Source organism: Hippopotamus amphibius, chromosome 5, assembly GCF_030028045.1.
Source record: "Hippopotamus amphibius kiboko isolate mHipAmp2 chromosome 5, mHipAmp2.hap2, whole genome shotgun sequence".
NCBI lineage: Eukaryota > Metazoa > Chordata > Mammalia > Artiodactyla > Hippopotamidae > Hippopotamus > Hippopotamus amphibius.
The window spans coordinates 105,814,753-105,829,314 of record NC_080190.1 but is presented as its reverse complement, the minus strand read 5'-3'; the positions used below and the strand labels follow the sequence as shown (position 1 = coordinate 105,829,314).

Sequence of the window (14,562 nt, the reverse complement as noted above, 5' to 3'; positions counted from 1 at the left end):
GTGCTTGCCTGGGGCTGCCAGCGAAAACACAGAATGACAACAAACGGGTACCAGGAATCTTTCTGGGGTGATGGAAAAGTCCTAAAATTGAATCATGAGGATAGTCCCATAACTCTATAAGTTTACTACAAATCTGTGACTTGTACACTTAAAACAGGAGAATTTTATGGCATGTAAATTGTACCTCAATGAAGGTATGAAAAAACTAATATCCTAAATTTCTAAAGTAACACTTTTTCTGTCAACACCTCATCTTTTTCCCTGATGTTTCAAATTAATACCAGTCCAAATAGAGGGAGAAGGGTGCAATAAATTGGACCCACGCTTGATTATTAAGGGAAAAGGAAAAATTTTGCTCCCAAATGACTAATTTTACTTCTAGACAGAGAAGATGAGTTCTTCCAGATATTCCTCTATGTTTAGCAAATGAAACAGAAATTATTTCTATTTAACATGCCACACATGCCTCTCTAATTACAGCATGCATCACATCAAACAATAGGATTTTGTCTACCACTCATCTCACAAAGACAGTGGAAACTCCTGAGGACCACGTCATAGTCTTCACCGTATTTTCAGGACCTAGTAGGTATTCAATATATGATTATATTTAATGCAAGGATCTCTTTACCAGAACCACTGAACATATTTCCACTTGCTTGAACAATATAAAGCCAATTAAAAAGACATTCCCTACTTTCTAGATCAGGGTTTCTCAACCACAGCACTACTGACATTCTGACCCTGATGATTCTTCCCCGTGGAAGGCTGTTTTGTGCACTGCAGGATGGATAGAGGCATCCCTGGCCTCTACTCATTCACTAGATGTCAGTAATAGCCCTCGCATCCCTCCCCACTACCCTCGCCCAACAGCTGTGACAACCAAAAATGTCTTCAGACATTGCCACAGGTCCTCCGGGTGGCAAAGTCACCCTTCGTTGAGAACCATAGCTTTAAACAGAGAGTATAAGACAGAACAAATTGAACTGTTGTGTTCATGTTTCGACAGTGCTTTTCATATTATCACTTCCTAAAGCTAGTGAGAACATCAAGAGAAAAAAAGCATATGACTAGCAAATGATGATTCTCTGACCACAGGCCTTGGCATATAATGGGGAGAAGAAAGGAAGTTATTTCTACTCTCCTTGTAACTGTGGAGATGCAAAAGGCTTGCTTTGACCCAAGGCTGACGGTTTTCAGGATATGCAGAGCTGGGAAAATCCATAAGGGAAGGGTCCGAATGTCAAATGGCCTATGGCTGTGAAACGGTATAAAAGCAGCATGTTCACTGCCAGCACTGGGCTGTTTATTATGAACTGTATCTAGGAGAACAATTTGGAAAATGCTATTGGACATTGATCAAAGGAAATGATCCATAATAATTCAGGTCCTGAGCAGCTGCTATTAGTAAATCACTCAGCCAGCTGGAACTTAAAGGTTAAGATCTGTGGTGACAGAAACTATTAAAATAAGTGTAAGTTTGTTTTAAGCTTTAATAAAACTTCCGCGTTTCATTTTTCTCAACCACCACAGTGTTTAGCAATCCTCCCCCACACACCCTGGCACAAAATCTGAAAGGCTGGTACCCATATCGTATGCTTTTAATGATTCTCCAAACTTTTTAGTGTCAATTCTTACTGGGAATTTCATGCTGATGCTAAAAGTTCAAGATGTATATTTTGGGCAAAGTAACTATTATATAATATAGCAAGGAAAAAATATTCTTAACGTTACCTGAATATGCTTAAATATTTATCAAGACTCAATACTTTACTGCAAAGGATCACTGTTTTTTATTCAGACAACAAAGAAGTACGCTCCTAACCTCAACACTAACAATTTCGGCACTACAAATGACATCATTGCAGGTTTCAGCCTCTTCTGTATTTATCAATCTATTGCATATAAGAAAAAGGTACAGTAGACAGTTACCTGTCAATTCCTAACATTTGAAAAGGAATCACAGGGGCTTCCCTGGTGGCGCAGTGGTTAAGAATCCACCTGCCAATGTAGGGGACACGGGTTCGAGCCCTGGGCTGGGAAGATCCCACATGCCACGGAGCAACTAAGCCCATGTGCCACAACTACTGAGCCTATGCTCTAGAGCCCGTGAGCCACAACTATTGAGCCCATGTGCCACAGCTACTGACGTCCACGCGCCTAGAGCCTGTGCTCCTCAACAAGAGAAGCCACCACAATAAGAAGCCCGTGCACTGCAATGAAGAGTAGCCCCCGCTCGCCCCAACTACAAAAAGCCCGTGCACAGCAACGAAGACCCAATGCAGCCAATAAATTAAAAAATAAAATAAATAAATAAATTAAAAAAAAAGAAAAGGAAGCATGTCTTTTAGAATTATGTTTGTGAAAATATTTGTATTTTTCTCTTCATGTCTATTGGTAAACATAAGCAGGTTTAGGACTCTGAAATATTAAGCATATAATTCCTAAATCCACTATGAGAAAGAAAATAAACAACATGCAAAAGTCCTCTATTCCATCAAGCTGTAACTGTACACATAATTATGGTATTCAAATTAGATTACTAATTTAGATGTGTCCTCATGTCAAGTACACACTAACATAAAAAACATGTCAGAATAAAATTCAATGGGAAGAGAAAAAAGGTAAAGAAAATTTAATTACTCTTTTTAGAAAATGAAAACTCCTAGTACATAATACTAAAATATATACTTCTGGAAAGATTAGTGGGAAATGCAGCTTAATTATTCATCTTGGTGGTGAGCAGTAAATACAGTAGTGTCAAATCGCCTCGACAGGATACTAACTCTGTGCCCGGGATTATCATATTTGCATTTGGATGAAACTGGGACACATGAGGCATGAAATGGCCAAATTAACTTTCATTTTACTTCATTTGAATCTCCTCACATATAATTATAAATATAAAATGCAATAAAACCACATATAAAACACCATATTATTTTATATTGTTATTTAAATTCTCCTATGCCTATAATGTAATTTCTCAACTACAATGGACTAGGGTACTACAATACACCCTGTGTAATGATAATTACTAAAACTAAGATAGTTGCCTAACATTTTTAGGAAACTGTAAAAAATTTATAAGCATATGGTTATTTTAAAAAATCATCACTAATAACAAAAGATCAACCCACTGAATGTCACAAATGCATAAGTGCTTTTGGATTCAATTTTTTTCCACTAAAGCAAAAATGTAAAATTGGCACCATGAAGCTTGAAATTGAGATTTAAAGATAAGCACTGGTACCAGCATTTTGCTACTTGCTAGAAATTGCTTTCGTCTGGCAATTGCCATTTAGCAAGGCTCACAGATATTTTTTATGAAACAAAAAAAGGTAGCATCATAAACTTTCAAACAGCCATAAAATTTCATGTACATTTCATGATTCTAACACTTCCGTATATTAATAGTTAATATCTGCTTTAACAGTAGGAACTCAGGTAAATCACAATTTTAGAATATCAGAAGCCAAAACACAAGTTGTAAAACTAAAATAAGCCCTTTTGATTTATCCTGCATCATTTTACACTGCTTAAAAAAAAGACAAATGCTTTAATATTTTGGCATTAAAAGGGAACATAATAGCTGCTTTGGCAAGATAAAGCAAGCTACATCACTTAATGTATTTGCAGAATTCAGGAATGATATAAAAGGAAACCCAATAGTTTCAACTTAATTTGGCTTACTTATTTCACATACACGCACATGTACATGTACACACAGAACGCTCCTCACTTGCAACAGCCACTGCAACAACTGAAAAATAAATTTCCATTGTATCACAGACAGCAAATTTGACTACAATAATTTTACAGTTTAAAATGCTGAATGCCTTTATAACTCAGATGCTTTTCTAAAGCTTTTAAGATAATGAAAGAAAAAGATGTTGATCTGTGAAAAAAGCTTTCCCCCAGTCTTACTTAATCACATATATTTGCATAAAGAACCTGTGGCCCATCAAATATAAAGACTGTGGCCAATACAGTTTCCACTATTGGTGCTTTGAGCAGACTAATTAAAAAACCTCTTAAATATTCCACATCCTAATTTTTCTTCAGTAGCTATTCATGAAGACAGAGGCAACATGATGGAGTGGCAAAAAGCCAGAATTTGAAATCAGAACGCCTTATTTGAGGTCCTAAGACCTCTACCATTTACTAGCTATGTTATTTCCATGCAGTTATCCTAACCCTGCAGCTCAGTTCCCTCATTTCTACAATGGGAGTAATTCCACCTTTAGGTCACAATCAAAGGATAAAACAAGTGAGGACTGAAATGCAATGTGTGATATTAACTAAAACATATGGTAATCATTTCCACCAGCCCCCAAATACTCCAGCTTGTCTATAACTTAATGATGACTGTTTTTATAAGACAAATGAAAATTACAGGAAACGGTACTTAATATATCTCAAATAAACCAATGAGCCAAAAGGCTCATTAATAACTCTGACTGGTTCAGAGGTCCCAACCCTCCAAGGATGCTGTGCCCATGATAAAAGCTTAGTTTTTGTAAGCTATCAAATAATGTGTCATTAATCACTCTTCCTTTCTGTGTGCTTATTCATGGATACAACAACGCATGTCTCTTATGGAGAACCAAGCACTTTATGTGCTAAGAAAGTGATTCTTTCATTCGTCCCACTTTCCCACGTGTTTCCTGCTGTCAACGAAGGAGAAAAATGAATGAAAAAGGAAAACAAGAAAGGACAATTCTATCCTATAAGCAGCTGGAGATCAAGGATCATGCTTTATTTATGATTTTATTTCTTCTTTCGTTCCTTTACCCCACTCCCCATCCACTTTCCACATAGTGGGTCTTAATACTTATTGACAGGCCCTGAAAGCTTATATGAGAAATAGCCACCATCACTGGTACAGATGCAAGTGAGTTAACAGTCAGACCTGCCCCCTTGCACTCTGCCTTTTCTTTCTATTTCATTCCTTTTGTCACTGGTTCCCATTCTACCAGGCACCTCACCCTGCTTTGTCTCTGGCTTCTGCCACTCTGTGTCCAAGCACTTGTCAAAAACTTCCCTCACTTAATCTTACCATCTCATCTCCCTTTCTTCTTTCTGCCACCTCCGCCTTCATCTTTTTTTCATTCTATGCACCCTCCCAGGCAGATCGCAACCTCAACAACAACTTCAAATACACAGAAGACTTGCAAACCTATACCTCCAGTTCAGCCTCTGCCTTGAATTCCAGAACCACAGGCTTGTGCAACTGTCCACTGAATCTCAGGCCCTGGGTGTCCCTCTGATGCCTCACATTACACAAATCCACACCTGAATTCACCACCTTCTCCCGCATAGTGCACCATCCACTGCATTCACTATCACGACCAAGGACACATCTGTCCTTTCAGTCACCCGAGCCACAGCCCTGGGAATCATCCATCCCTGAAGTCACCATCCTCTCCCTGCTTTTTTCTCTTTCTCCGATCCCCTCGCCTTGATCAGTCGAAGTTCAGACCTTAAATCCACACTAGGACTCAACAGCTTTTTTCACACAGCTGCTCTTCTCCACACCACCATCCTCACAGCTGATCCATTCTCTACAACACACCCAGAGCAATCCTTCTAAAAGCACAACCTGAAGTGCTCAAACTCATCTGGACCAAATATGGCCCACAAGACCCTTCTCAAAGTGGCTCCAGCCTCCACTCTCCATTTCCAGCCTCACCTACTGCCCCTGATGAGCACCAGCCACAGGGGGGAAAAAACAGCTGTTCCACAGACGTACCGCCCTCTTCAGCGCCCTCACTGCACTGCTCTCCCCTGTTCCCTCTGCTCAGAATGACTTTTGCCAGCTCATTCCCATCCTCAGCTGCCTGGTTCCCTCCAACTCGCTCTTCCAGACTCAGATCCAGCCCTATTCCCTAAGGAAAAATCATCTCTTTGGAGTCAGGTACCTCTAATAGATCCCAGCATCTTCTATGCACTGGTTCCAACTGCTGTTAAGCATCTTTTCCCCTCCCAAGACTGAGATTCTTGAGGGAAGTGAAAGGAATCCTCTCATGTCTGAGGTTTCTTCATCTAACACTATGCCTGGTATATCAATATATATCTGGTGAATGTATAAATGAGTAAATATCACTCCAACTAAATTTGACTCAAACACTGCCAAGCTGCTAGTGACTGATTATGTGCGAATGAGAGGTTCACAGCTCTTTTGAGAAGGTGTCATGGAAAATATCCTAAGCCCACTCTGGCTGCAATTCCCAAGTGCTAAATACAGAAGTGGTGGTGTTCTTGTGTGTAGCCAAGTTACAGATTGGCTTTTTTATAGTTTTTTAAAAAATTGTCTGTGTGGTTTTATTGCCTCTGACCTATAACATGAACTGCTTCAACATTAACGTTTCCCAGTAGCTTCAGCAGGTTCAACCACATGGAGGTGAGGTGATGGAGGAATGAGTACGAGTCGGGGTGAAAAGCCACAGTGAGTGGACACAGCATTAACAGCAATGATTGAGTCACAAATACAGCAAGACCTGAACCCCAAGGACCCATCTGAATGCCCTTCAATCCTCGGAGAACAAATTTACAAGAAAGGCTTCCATATGCAACCCTGGGGCTCCCTGAAGACTAAAATGACAGATACAGCAATGCTGACTAGTCACACCTTTGGGTACTTTTAGAAAATCAATTGTAGTTGATCACTTACAAAGAATACAAGATATGACATGCAGGGACCGAGTCCTATGAAATAGAAAAGTACAAAGCTGCTGTTGATCAATTAAAACACTTTTTTAAAAACACCTGCCTACTCCATAAGGGACACAGGGTTTCAAGTGCTCTGCAGTTTAGTAAGTAAAGGCCCCCCCAATCAGGACAAATTTCCCTGTCCCCTTCCATAAAATCCACACTTAGAAAACTGATTTTTTCCTAAGTTTTTAGTCACTCACAGGCTTGAAAATTATACAGTTCTATAAAACCAAGGAGGGGGAGTGGGTGAGGCATTAGTACGATATACTACAATATTATAACAACAACAAAAATAGTAACTCAAAACCCAACGGATATGAAAAGCTTTTTTTAAAATGGGTTTTATTTGGGAAAAGTACTTCTTACCAAAGGGCAGCTGTAAAATACAGAGACCTCTGCAACCAACGTTGGCTCCAGTGTGAAATCATGAAAAAATAGAGAAGGTGGGGCTCAAGGAAAGGGTTGTGAAACTATCACACGTTGGTTTTAAATTCTGCCCTTTCCCTCTGCGTTTCGAGTGGAGTCAGGGAGCCTGCGATGCAGACACAGAAGATCGGACGCAATGTCCCTTTTCTGAGACAACACGCTTGCACCTTACTTGTGAGACATACGTGTTCATTTACTTTAAAAACCATCGTCTTATTGGGAACGACACACAACACTGCTGTAGCAATGTTCATTGCTGATTAAATCATTTTTGATGTAATTTTTTAGAAATCACCTGAGAAAATCTCAGATTGCCACATTTCTCTCTTCGATAAGAAAGATATAAGTATGTGACATCAAACACAGATAAAGTTCGCACACCTCTCCACCGTGTCCCATTATCAGTGGAAGGCTTTATGCTTCCTATTGCACAGGGCTAACACGGGGGCTTCTTTTTCGAGCTCACTGCATGAACTAAGCTTTAAGCTCTTCCTCCATAAAGATCTGGAAGACGGTGGGCACAGACCTTTCTACCACCCCTTTAGTTCTATCCCAGGGTCACTGTGGGGATGGAGTGAGACAGTATAGGATTATTTTGAGAAGCACAATATAGGATATCTACACGACATAGCTGAACCATCATGAAGGCCCCCCAGATTGGATGCAGTACAATGCTAGGCCTCATCAGACTCCTGGGCTCCACTCACTAGTGATCCTGGACAAGTACTCTGACCTCTCAAGGCCCCGTTTCCGCTTGTGCAAAAAAGGATAACAATGTAACCACATAAGGTCACTGGGGATTCAAGTAAATACCGTATGTACAGTTCTTAGCATGGCAGCCAGCCCACAGCAAGGGCCCTGTGTCAGCTTCTCACTCCATCCAGTAAGGATGTGGCAGATAAATCATGCTCGGAGCTATCTTTCCCCACACCCACCCCTCACCCTCAAATTCAGCAACACCCCAGTCCTGAGGGACTGTCTCTGCCATGTTGCACGTGAACAGCTTGCTTGGAGGACCAAGACTGGAATAACCTCCAAGGCGTATTACCTCCAACGCGTTTCTCCCGGATGTATGAGGCGAGAGCTCGAGAAACACAATCAGCCCCCGATGTCCCAAGCCCAAAGGGAGGATAATTCAACACAGCAGAGATGACTGGGGAGAGTAAAGGGTCTCCATTCACTTCATCCATATTGACATTAGCTTGCATTTCTTGTACATATACCTTCTGACAGCAAGAATAGCTGGATGTTGGAGGAAAGTTATTTGGAGATTTCGAGGTGGCCACAGATAAGGAAATAAACAGTTAACATAAACAAAAGAGAAAACAGAACTATATACAGTCTAAAGAATGAGTTAAAAGTAAGTGATGGACCCAGCTCGAGTCACAAAAGTGACCGAGGAAGACTTTTACTATGGAATGACCCAGAGCAGAGGAGCATTTGAAATGTATGTAAAAGCACTTCGAAGAGTAAAAGGGAATATTGGTTCTTTGACAAGGAGGGCTAAAACTGAAGTAGAAGATATTTCAGAGAGACACAGAGAGACTCAGTTGATGGCAAGGACTCTATCTGGCACCCTCCTGGAAGCTCACACCCAGAGACTTTAGATTTGATTTTTATTTTTTTAATTGAGATATAATTAACACCTAATGCTACTCATTTCAGGCATATAACAAAATGCATCAACATTTGTACATACTGCAAAATGATCACCGCAGTGAGTAGTTAACATCCGTCACCTCACACAGTTACAATTTTTTTTTCTTCTAATGAGAACTTTTAAGATCTCTCTTAGCAACTTACAAATATGCAATGCAGTATCATTAACTATAATCACCATGCTGTGCAGAGAGTTTTGACTTTTAAAAAAAAGCCAACTTAGAACATCTGTCTTTTAAAAGCACCTTTCAGTCGTAGGATACCACATTTCATTAAATAGTAAATCAGTCTGTAAGCTGTCTGTGGCTTATGTGCCCTTTACGGCAATTAGACTTTATATCTAGAAAAGAGAGTAAATGTTTACCAAGGACCAGAATACTATGTTGATCTGGATGATAATCTAAGAAAGCCACAGGAAAAAAAAAATAGCCTTTTAATCATTGCCAACTTTTGGAAGTCAAGTGAAAAGTTTGACAGGCTGCGGACCAGACTTTTAACAAAGAAGAATCCATGGGGGTTTGGTTCCAGGACCACCGAGGGTACCAAAACAGTGGATGCTCAAGTTCCTTATATAAAATAGCATTATATTTGCATAGAGCCTTAAAGTACATTTTCCCACATACTTTAAATCATCTCTAGATTACTTATAATACCTAATACAGTATAAATGCCATGTAAACAGTAAATATGTAAATGCTAAAATATGTAAATAGCTGCTGGAGCAAAACAAATTCAAGTTTTGCTTTTTGGACCTTTCTGGAATTTTTTAAAAATATTTTCAACCCAAGGTTAGTTGAATCCATAGATGTGAAACCCTCATATATGGAAGGCTGACTGGACTGCTCACACAGGACTCCTGAAACTGCTCCCCATCACACTAGTACAAAGGCCCAGAGGAAGCATGCTTATTTGAAATATAAATTATCTCCATTTCTGAACATACAATACAATATGTAGGAAAGCGCAAGGCCTCTCTCTCTCTGCCCCAGGGGTGCTCTCCTAAGTGCTGGGGCTGAATTCACGCTCACAGATGACAATGATTGTGGATCGATGACCTGCTTGTGGTGGTTCACTAGGCTGTGTGGACCCTGCAACTACATCTGCAGGCGGGAAACAAACCCGGGAGTGCTGTCCTCCAGTGGTAACTGTAACATACCATTTTCTTTTTCTCGATTCTCTGAATATGTGAATAGCGAAGTAAAAAGCAATGGAATCCACTTTAAAAGGAAGGAGAAAACTCATTTCACCTGCTGACATCTCTACCACGCGTTAAGCTAGGCAAGCTTTTCACCAATAATTATGATAAGGATGATAGTTCCCAGTCATGGAGAACTATTGTGTGAGTTAAGCACTTTGCATACTTTACTGCTTACGGTAAATCTCCTCATCTGTAAATTAAAGAGAATAATGTACCCATTTTCTTCTGTTATTATGAGGATTCAAAGAGAAGAGATGGAAAAAGCACTCTGCAAGTTGAGGCAGCAGGGCCAAAAAGGACACGGTTTGAAAGAGACAGACATGGGTTAAAATCATAAATGCGATTTCTACTATTTGATCTTGTTGAGTACCAGTTTCCTCTTCTCCAAAGCGGTGATGAAGCCACCTACCTTGGAGAGGAATCGAAAGAGACAGTAGGTCAAACACCAGCTGGTGTCTGCATTAACAGGAGGTGTTCAATAAATGCTCATAGCCTCTCGCCTATGACACATGTGAAATGCCTCTGCTAACCTCCATCAGCAGCCATTCAATGTTCACAGTATCCAAAAATGAATTTCCTTTCCTCACAATGATAATTTTACTCAGTTTAATAAGCCAGACACTGATTCAATAGCTCTACATCTATGAACTCATTTAATCCTCATCACAGTCCCTTGGTAAAATGGGTACTATTATCCTCATTTTACAAAGACACTGAGGCACAGAGTTTAGGTGACTTGCCCAGATTCAAAAAGATGGTACTTGAGCCACCAGCACAGCTCCCTACTCTGTCGTCCTAACCATGATGTGACGGTGCATATGGGGGTCAACCTGTTTGAGCTACCATGCTCAGATGTAATCTCTTCTAGAGATAAGCAATGGATATTCTCACCACCTACAATGTGTTGACTAACTTTTCAACTTCTGAAATAACATTGTGTGTATTTTCTTAGAATTCCTTAAAAAACTATGATGTTTTTAAATGAGGTATCTATAACTAGTTCATCTTGTTCCATGTACCAGAATACTATAAATAAATGTGCTTCTTTTTCTAAAGAGTACCTAAATAAATCTTACATTAAAACACAACCCTGAGTTTTGGTTTAAATGTTTATTACAAGTCCAAATTTAAAAAAAAGATTTATTAGGGCAGCCAATGTTGTCTGTTTTGTTAAACTAATGACTTCTGTACCAAAAAATATGAATATTCTCCTTATTTCTAATATTCAGTCTTAAGTCATAGCAGTTCTGTATGGTATTTCAAAGTATTCCTCTGAGAAATTTAATCAACTCAAATATTAAACATCAATGATGATAATCTATTGCTCTGCTTAAAAGGAATCTCTAGGGGATAGATGAGCGAGAAAGGTTAAAGAATTCTATATTCTATCCTTCAAAGTAGGGCAGGGCAACTACCTATAAATCACACTCTTTGTTTATTAAGATAATTAGGCCTATCAGTACACTTAACTTTCAGACTCAACAATTGTCTGGCATGAACAATTTCTACTTTTTCTAAAACAAAGGGGATGTGTTCAAAGGGGTCCTCTGCAAGCTCTCTGCACAATGCATGCTATTTTAAAACATGATTTATGTGTCTAATTCCTGGAGCTGCCTTGAAAAATATAATGGGTTTTTCCTTGCATGCTCCCTATTAGAAGAAGACACTCCAATTTGAAGAGTGCACTCTGTTTCAGACGGCAGGGCGCTATATCATGTCAGCATTTTCATTAAATACGTTCAAGCTGAACCTTAAACAAATGGAATGGAGAGCCACAGCTGCAGCCACTGCAGAGAGACACAGTTATCCCGCCGGGAGGCTTACATAAGAGGTGCAGGACAGTGAGGGTGAAACCCAAGTGCCATCATCTGAACACTATTGCTTTGAGACTTGCTCACATTCTTAAAGTGTATGAAATCACACACGCTGAGCGGATTTCTCATTTTATTTGCCTTATAGCACAAAACTCTAGGTTGACATATAAGTTGTTTTTCCCTAAAGGACTGGGCTCCAATTACGGAAACGTTGGCAACTTCTGCCTAGGGGATGCGCGGGAAGCCTGGAGGCCTGAGAAGGAATGACTTAGCCCCCATCCCCTAAGCTCTATCGCACCCAGGAATATTACTGGAGTCACTCCCTCGAGGATTCGGGATGGAGGTGACAAGACCCCCGTACCCCCCGCTCACCCCCGCCGGCGCGCGCGCGCGCACACACACACACACACACACACACACACAATCAGTGGGCTCGGAATGTGCAATCAGCAGCAGGCGAAATGTCCTCAGAGCACCTGTCCTCTCCCAGCACATTTCCAACTGGCACGTTCAGCGGAGGCTGGAGCCAGCCCGCCCGGGACTGCAGCCTCTCCGTGCGTGCCCCGTCCGCGGCATCGCACCTTCAATTCCCCAACTCACCTCTGACAAGAGGTGCCACCCCCAGCTTCCCACGACGTGAAGGTAATAAAAACGAACCTCCCCTTCCCGTGGCGCCCACCAACTTCAGAAACTACAGTCAACTTACTGGCACGCAGGCGACAGGGAGCTTTTTGGGGGGACCGCGCTCCGGGGGCGCACAGCCCCGCTGGCCCCGTACTGCCCGGGCGGCGGCGGGTGCGGGGCGAGGCGCTGCCGCTCTGCACCAGCCGCCCTGGCTCTGCGGTGCCCGCGGTGCCCGGCACTCGCCAGGGCGCACCGCCCGGCGGCGGCGGCGGCGGCGACAGTAGCTGCACCCGGCCGCGCGGTCCCGAGCGCGGCAGCTGCCGCCCGCCCCGGAGTGCGGCGCCTCGAGCCCCTGGTGCGTGTCTCCGGCTCCGCGGGAACCGCGGCTCCACGAGGAAGGCGGCCAGGGAAAAGCCGAGGCGCTGCGGCGGGGAGAGCTGCCAGCCCGCTCCCAGGCGGTCGGTCACATCGCGGGCGCGCCGGCGGGCAGGCGGCCGGGGAGGCAGGCGCCGCAGTCGGCACTCGGCGCCGCGCCGCGGAGAATGACAGGCTCCGAGGCGGTGCGGCCGTACGGGGCGCGGGGAGCGAGTGCGCATGAGCCCGGCCCGCTGCGGCACGTCACGGGGGAGGGCGGGGCGGGGCGGGGCCGGGTGGGGCGGGGAGGGGGTGCTCCGGGCGGGGCCGGGTGCGGGCGCTGGGCGGACCCCGGCGCCACGCGCTGCGCCCTCGAGGGAAGGTACAGGAAGTCTCCCGCCCGGGGTTCTGTGAACCTTCAGCTGTGTGGTTGCATTTGTTTGTCTCCAGAATCCATTGTCCCTTAAAAAGCACTGTTTACTCTAAGCGATCCTTAGGGCGAGGGGCAAGCCAACAAAAGCCAATTTAACTCAGGTTATAGTTTCACCGTAAAGAACTGGGATTGAAGGCACAATGTACCTTGGCTGTAAGTTAAAACAACTTACGGAGCTAGTAAGAGCCCTTTTGCCCTTGCTGCACCCCAGGATCCAGAATAATAAGTACATGAGAATTTCTGGATGCGGCGCAGGTATCATTAGGTTGTAAAGCTTCCCAGGTGATACCAAGGTGCAGCAAAGCTTCTGAAATGTGTGACAGAATCTTCTGGGGATTTTGTTAAAATGCTGGTTCTGATTCAGTAGGTTTGGGTGCTATGGGGAGATTCTTCATGTCTAAGGAGCTCTCAGATGATGTCCGCGCTGCAAATCTAGACCACTCTGTCTTTGCTACTCGAAGTGTGATGGCGATCCTAGAGCAGAGGTACTAATCTGTGTGAGAATCACCTGAGTAGCTTTCTAAAATACAGAGCATATTCCGGGGCCCTATTTACAGTGGTTATGGTTTAGCCTCTGGGCAGAGGTGGGGTTCTGGAATCCTAAGGAGCACTCTAGATGAGCCTGATATAGGTGTTGTTTGAACCAAACTTCAGGATATTAGACCAGCAACTAGAAGTTGGGAATGACCTTTGCAGTGAGAAGCACTAAGTCTGGTTTTGAACTCAGGACATCTGACTCCCAAGTCCAACTCCAGTTGGTGCTTTACCTGACTAGTCCAAATTTTCTACAATTATTATGCATTACTTAGGAAAAGTATATAAAACACACACAACACACATGTTGTATTCCTTACACATATCATTAAAGGAGGCTTAAATCTGGCCTACGAAGAAGGCTGATGAGGAGTGGAGGTATGGGTGTAGGGAGCAAAGTGATGGAGTAAGGGATGTTAGATGGCCTGTTCCATAGAGCATCACAGAGGGAAGGGTATGTAGCAGCAAACAAACCTTGGACTCAGCCTAGGTCCTGGAAAGGTGCCTTGGAGAAGAAGATCCAGGAACCAGATTTGGTCCCCTGCCCAGTAGCCCAGAGTGAAACTCAGGTGTTCCAGAACTTACGAATGTGTGGTACGTCAGATACGTTACCTCACTGAAATCTCACAATGGTCTAGTAAATTGGATAAAAAAGATTTATGCTCAATTTACAGATTTAAAAAAGTTGACTCGCTCAGACAGTAGAATTTGAAAGAGAGTACAGATCTGAGTGTTAGACGCAGCTTCTATAACTCTAAGGAAAATGATTCAGATCTTACAAGGAAAATGGTTTCTCTTTTATTATT

At 42.6% G+C, this 14,562-nt stretch overlaps 1 protein-coding gene across 2 annotated transcripts in view; it reads right to left on the bottom strand.

Annotated features, from left to right (window-relative positions):
- Positions 1 to 13,003, bottom strand: part of PAG1 (phosphoprotein membrane anchor with glycosphingolipid microdomains 1) — a 139,291-nt gene extending 126,288 nt beyond the window's left edge. For both annotated transcript variants that reach the window (XM_057735457.1, XM_057735458.1), the window contains exon 1: positions 12,518 to 13,003. The gene's annotated coding sequence lies outside the window, so the exon portion shown is untranslated. The remainder of the gene's footprint in view (positions 1 to 12,517) is intronic.
- Positions 13,004 to 14,562: the final 1,559 nt, after the last annotated feature.